Source organism: Somniosus microcephalus, chromosome 4 (assembly GCF_052327205.1).
Source record: "Somniosus microcephalus isolate GS21.2 chromosome 4, FLI_Smic_1.0, whole genome shotgun sequence".
Taxonomy (NCBI): domain Eukaryota; kingdom Metazoa; phylum Chordata; class Chondrichthyes; order Squaliformes; family Somniosidae; genus Somniosus; species Somniosus microcephalus.
This window is the reverse complement of record NC_140990.1, coordinates 12785263-12791813: the sequence shown is the minus strand read 5'-3', so window position 1 is coordinate 12791813 and position 6551 is coordinate 12785263. Positions and strand designations below refer to the sequence as shown.

Below are 6551 nucleotides of genomic sequence, written 5' to 3'. Positions count from 1 at the left end.
CTTGCTCTATCCAACGTGGACACACTCACTGACTGACACCAGCGGAATGTCATCTGAAATAGCAGCTCGAGCAGAGCAGCTGTTGCTTCAGCAGATCCCGAGAGAATTCAAAGAGCTATCCCTCACTCGCTCAGTAATTCCTTCTCTCGCGCCAGTTAAATCTCAGTGGGAGGAGGAGGGTCTGTGTGTGTGCGTGTATTATCTGAGGGGGGGGGGGGGGGGAAGAAAGACCCTCGAAAGGGTCTTATTCACCTCCTCCCGGTTCCAGGCCCCGTCTCCTACATTTGCCTGCGTTGAGAGCGAAACAGGGTCCGAGGTCGCTCCGCGAGAGAGGTCACTGCTGTCGTACGTCAGTCTGGTCCTACTACCCACCATTGGTCATCAGCACTGCTCTACGACCTTTAACCTTTCACCTGACCCAGATACATATCTCTCTCAATAATGCCTTTGGTTTTAAATTTATCTGTAACTATTCGATCCAGTAACTAATCTGCAGTAAATTTAGTTTCTTGTTATAGAGGTGGGGAGTTGTATTAATTGGACAGCTTTATCAAAGGGCTGGTACAGGCACAATGGGCCGAATGGCCTCCTTCTATGCTATATAAGAACAGAAGAAATAGGAGCAGGAGTCGGCCATTCGGTCCCTCGAGCCTGCTCCGCAATTCAATAAGATCATGGCTAATCGTATCTCATCTCCACTTTCCTGCACTATCCCCATATCCCTTGATTCCCTTAATATCCAAAAATCTATCGATCTCGGTCTTGAATATACTCAACGACTGAGCCTCCACAGCCCTCTGGGGTGGAGAATTCCAAAGATTCACCGCCCTCTGAGTGAAGAAATTTCTTCTCATCTCAGTCCTAAATGGCCGACCCCTTATTCCGAGACTGTGACCCCTGGTTCTAGACTCCCCAGCCAGAGGAAACATCCTCCCTGCATCTATCCTGTCGAGTCCTGTAAGAATTTTAGATGTTTCAATGAGATCCCCTCTCATTCTTCTAAACTCTAGAGAATATCGGCCTCGTCTACTCAAACTCTCCTCATTAGGACAATCCTCCCATCCCAGGAATCAGTCTGGTGAACCTTCGTTGCTCTCCCTCTATGGCAAGTATATCCTTCCTTAGGTAAGGAGACCAAAACTGCGCACAGTACTCCAGGTGTGGTCTCACCAAGGCCCTGTATAATTGCAGTAAAACGTCTTTAATCTTATACTCAAGTCTTCTTGTAATAAAGGCCAACATACCATTTGCTTTCCTAATTGCTTGCTGCACCTGCATGTTAACTTTCAGTGATTCATGTACAAGGTCACCCAGGTCCCTCTGAACACCAACATTTCCCAGTCTCTCACTATTTAAATAATACTCTGCTTTTCTATTTTTCCTACCAAAGTGGATAACTTCACATTTCTCCACATTATATTCCATTTGCCATGTTCTTGCCCACTCAGCTTGTCTATATCCCCTTGAAGTCTCCTTGCATCCTCCTCACAACTTACATTCCCACCCAGCATCAGCAAACTTGGATATATTACATTTGGTCCCCTCATCCATATAATTGATGTAGATTGTGAATAGCTGAGGCCCAAGCACTGATCCTTGCGGTACCCCACTAGTTACAGCCTGCCAAACCGAAAATGACCCGTTTATTCCTACTCTCTGTTTTCTGTCCGTTAACCAATCCTCAATCCATGCTAGTATATTACCCCCAATCCCACGGGCCCTAATTTTGCTTAATAACCTCATGTGGCACCTTATCGAATGCCTTCTGAAAATCCAAATACACCACATCCACTGGTTCCCCCTTATCTATTCTGGTAGTTACAACCTCAAAAAACTCAAAACAGATTGGTCAAACACAATTTCCCTTTCATATATCCGTGTTGACTGCCCAATCCTATTATTATTTTCTAAGTGCCCTGTTACCATGTCCTTAATAATAGATTCTAGCAATTTACCGACTACTGATGTCAGGCTAACTGGTCTGTAGTCTATCGTTCCATAATCATTCTAAGGGAACATGGGCATCACTGATCAGGACTGGCTCTTACTGACCATCATAGGCTCACAGGAGGAAGGCCATTCGGCCCCTCGAGCCTGTTCCGCCCATTCCATTAGGTCGTGGCTGACCTGTATCGTAACTCCATCTACCCACCTTGGTTCCATGACCCTTAATCCTCTAGCTGCCCCTTTGAGAAGGTGGTGGTGAGCCGCCTTCTTGAACCGCTGCAGTCCGTGTGGTGAAGGTGCTCCCGCAGTGCTGTTAGGGACGGAGTTCCATGATTTGGACCCAGCGACGATGAAGGAACGGCTGATATATTTCCAAGTAAGGACGGCGTGTGTGTGTGTGTGTGACTCGGAGGGGAGGAACTTGCAGGTGGTGGTGTTCTCATTGCACTTGTCCTTCTAGGTGGTGGAGGAGGGCAGGAATGACGTATGGAGAGATTGAGTCGAGAGGGTTCGAGTACAGGAGCAAGGATGTCTTGCTGCAGTTGTACAGGGCCTTGGTGAGACCACACCTTGAGTATTGTGTGCAGTTTTGGTCGCCTTATCTGAGGAAGGATGTTCTTGCCATGGAGGGAGTGCAGCGAAGATTCACCAGGCTGATACCTGGGATGGCAGGAATGACGTATGAGGAGAGATTGAGTCGATTGGGCTTATACTCGCTGGAGTTTAGAAGAATGAGAGGGGATCTCATTGAAACTTATAAAATTCTAACAGGACTAGACAGACTAGAGGCAGGAAGGATGTTCCCGATGGCGGGGAGTCCAGAACTAGGGGTCACAGTCTAAGGATAAGGGGTAAGTCATTTAGGACAGAGATGAGGAGGAATTTCTTCACCCAGAGAGTGGTGAACCTGTGGAATTCTCTACCACAGAAGGCAGTGGAGGCCAGTTCATTAAATATATTCAAGAAGGAGTTGGATATATTTCTTAAGGCTAAAGGGATCAAGGGCTATGGAGAGAATTCAGGGACAGGGTACGGAGTTTGGATGATCAGCCATGATCTCATTGAATGGCAGAGTAGGCTCGAGGGACCAAATCTTCTGTTTGGGAGGTGCTGCCAAAGAAGCCTTGGCCAGGGTGCGTGGGGACGGGAGTCGTGTGTAGGCCTAGGCTGGGTAAAGGGCGGCAGGTTTCCTTCCTTCCCCTAAAGGATCATTCACCAAGCAGTTGGGGTCCTTCTTTTAAGATCGATAATCCGACAGCTTCATGATCATGTTTACCAATCCCAGTTTTTTTATTTGCAGATTTATTTAAGAACTTGAATTGAAATTCACAAATTGCCACAGTGGCGCTTGAATTGGTGTCCTCTGGCTTATTAGTTCATGTTCCTGAATTACTGGTCCAGTAATGTAACTACCACACTAACACAGCCGTAGTGAACCCTTTTTTAATAAAGTTCTCCGCCAGCTTTCTCTCCTGAAGATGCTGAGCCCAGGCTGGGACACTCTTCCATCAGCAGCATATTGACAATGGGGAGGGGGGGGGGGAAGACCAGACAGCAGGCTATTCGGCCACAGGGGGAAGACCAGACAGCAAGCTATTCGACCACGAGTGAGCCCAGACAGCAAGCTATTCGCCCACGAGTGAGCCCAGACAACAAGCTATTCGACCACGAGTGAGCCCAGACAGCAAGCTATTCGCCCACGAGTGAGCCCAGACAGCAGGCTATTCGACCACGAGTGAGCCCAGACAGCAGGCTATTCGACCACGAGTGAGCCCAGACAGCAGGCTATTCGACCACGAGTGAGCCCAGACAGCAGGCTATTCGACCACGAGTGAGCCCAGACAGCAAGCTATTCGCCCACGAGTGAGCCCAGACAGCAGGCTATTCGACCACGAGTGAGCCCAGACAGCAGGCTATTCGACCACGAGTGAGCCCAGACAGCAGGCTATTCGACCACGAGTGAGCCCAGACAGCAAGCTATTCGACCACAGGGGGAAGCCCAGACAGCAAGCTATTCGACCACGTGAGTGAGCCCAGACAGCAGGCTATTCGACCACGTGAGTGAGCCCAGACAGCAGGCTATTCGACGAGTGAGCCCAGTTGGCAAGCTATTCGACCACAGGGGGGGGAAGCCCAGACAGCAAGCTATTCGACCACGTGGGAAGCCCAGACAGCAAGCTATTCAATCACAAGGGGGAAGCTCAGACAGCAAGCTATTCGACCACGTGAGCCCAGACAGCAAACTATTCGACCACAGGGAGGAAAGCCCAGACAGCAAGCTATTTGACCACGTGAGGAAACCCAGGCAGCAATCTATTCGTCCACAGGAGAAGCCCAGACAGCAAGCTATTCGACCATGTGAGGAAACCTAGAGAGCAAGCTATTCTACCACGTGAGGAAGCCCAGACAACAAGCTATTCGACCACCTGGGGGTGTGCGCTCTCCTGCAGGGCCCAAGGGTCACCAAGGTTACAGCACAGAAGAATAGGCTATTTGACCCATGGTCCTGCTGCTGGCTCTGTGGTGGGGCAATTCACACACACAGTGCACGTTCACAGCAACGTCGATGGCAGGAGAGTTAAAGAACGAAGAAACAGGTCTGGAAATGGCCACTGAAACATCTTCTCTTCGGCCCTTTAAATGCTGCTGGGCCCCCAGCACGCCGTCCATCGGTTGCAGCCGCCCTTGAAAGACGGGTTCCAAAGAAATTTAAACAACACAATAGAGCGCCTGCCCGTTCCCAGGGGTAAGCTATTCCAGCCCAGCCTGCTCGGCTGACATATAAGGGGGGGGGGGGCGGGGAGAGAGAACACAAGAAATAGGAGCAGGAGTAGGCCAATCGGCCCCTCGAGCCTGCTCCACCATTCAATAAGATCATGGCTGATCTGATCCTAACCTCAAATCTTCTATCACTCTCCATCCCACCCGAACACATGTGATCTCCCGGGAGAGGCGAAAAACCAGATAAAAAACCCAATGGCCAATTTGGGAGAAAAAATCTGGGAAATTCCTCCGACCCATCTAGGCGATCGAAACTCTTCCAGGAGATCACTCTGTCCCTATATTTTCTACAGTACTTACCTTCTGTAAAGGCGATCACCACCCCAGCCAGGAACAGGAATAAAACCATCTCCTGAAATCTAACACAGAATTAGAACACAAGAAGTAGGAGCAGAACCAGACTACACGGCCCCTGGGCCCGCTCCGCCACCCACAGGGTCATGACCATTCCGAACCTAGACTCATGTCCAATTTCCTGCCCGCTCCCCGTAACCCTTAATTCCCTTTACTTCTAGGAAACTATCTATTTCTGTTTTAAATTTATTTAATGATGTAGCTTCCACAGCTTTCTGGGGCAGCAAATTCCACAAACCTACCACCCTCTGAGTGAAGAAGTTTCTCATCTCAGTTTTGAAAGAGCAGCCCCTTATTCTAAGATTATGCCCCCTAGTTCTAGTTTCACCCATCATTGGGAACATCCTCACCACATCCACCCGATCCAACCCCTTCACAATCTTATATGTTTCAATAAGATCGCCTCTCATTCTTCTCAACCGCTCATATGTCCATCCCCTCATCCCCGGGATTAACCGAGTGAACCTTCTTTGTACTGACTCGAGAGCAAGTATGTCTTTTCTTAAGTATGGACACCAAAACTGTACGCAGTATTCCAGGTGCGGTCTCACCAATACCTTGTATAACTGCAGCAATACCTCCCTGTTTTTATATTCTATCCCCCTAGCAATAAAAGCCAACATTCCATTGGCCTTCTTGATCATCTGCTGCACCTGCATACTAACTTTGAGTTTCGTGCACCAGGACCCCCAGATCCCTTTGTACTTCAGTACTTTCCAGTTTCTTGCCATTAAGATAATAACTTGCTCTATGATTTTTCCTGCCAAAGTGCATAACCTCACACTTTCCAGTATTATATTCCATCTGCCAAATCTCTGCCCACTTACTTAGCCTGTCTATGTCACTTTGCAGGTTTTTTATGTCCTCCTCACTCACTACTTTCCCTCCCATCTTTGTATCATCTGCAAACTTTGATATGTTACACTCGGTCCCCTCCTCCAAATCGTTAATATAGATTGTAAAGAGTTGGGGACCCAGCACTGACCCCTGCGGAACACCACTAGTTACTGATTGCCAGTCTGAGAATGAACCATTTATCCCAACTCTCTGCTTTCTGTTAGAGAGCCAATTCTCCACCAACGCCAGAATATTACCCCCAATCCTGTGATTTTTTTATCATGAGCAATAATCTTGTGTGGCACCTTGTCAAATGCCTTTTGGAAGTCTAAATACACTACGTCCACTGGTTCTCCTTTATCCACCCTGTATGTTACTTCCTCAAAGAACTCAAGCAAATTTGTCAAACATGACTTCCTCTTCAGAGCACGGGCAGGGGGCGGGGAGTCGAGACAGCGCCTTGTCACTCCCCATCTCTGCGATCCCCTCCATCCCTACAACGCTCCAAGATCTCCGTGTTCCTCCAATTCTGGCCTCCTGCTGGTCCCGGATTTTAGTCGCCCCGCCATTGGCGGCCGTGCCTTCAGCCACCTGGGGCCTGTGCTCTGTGACTGAGCTTTCGGTGCTGCCTT

The 6551-nt window shown here is 48.8% G+C and overlaps 1 protein-coding gene across 1 annotated transcript in view; it reads right to left on the bottom strand.

Annotated features, from left to right (window-relative positions):
• LOC147118294 (proteasome activator complex subunit 1-like) overlaps nucleotides 1–6551 on the bottom strand; it is a 1298587-nt gene that overhangs the window by 4700 nt on the left and 1287336 nt on the right. The window lies entirely within an intron of this gene.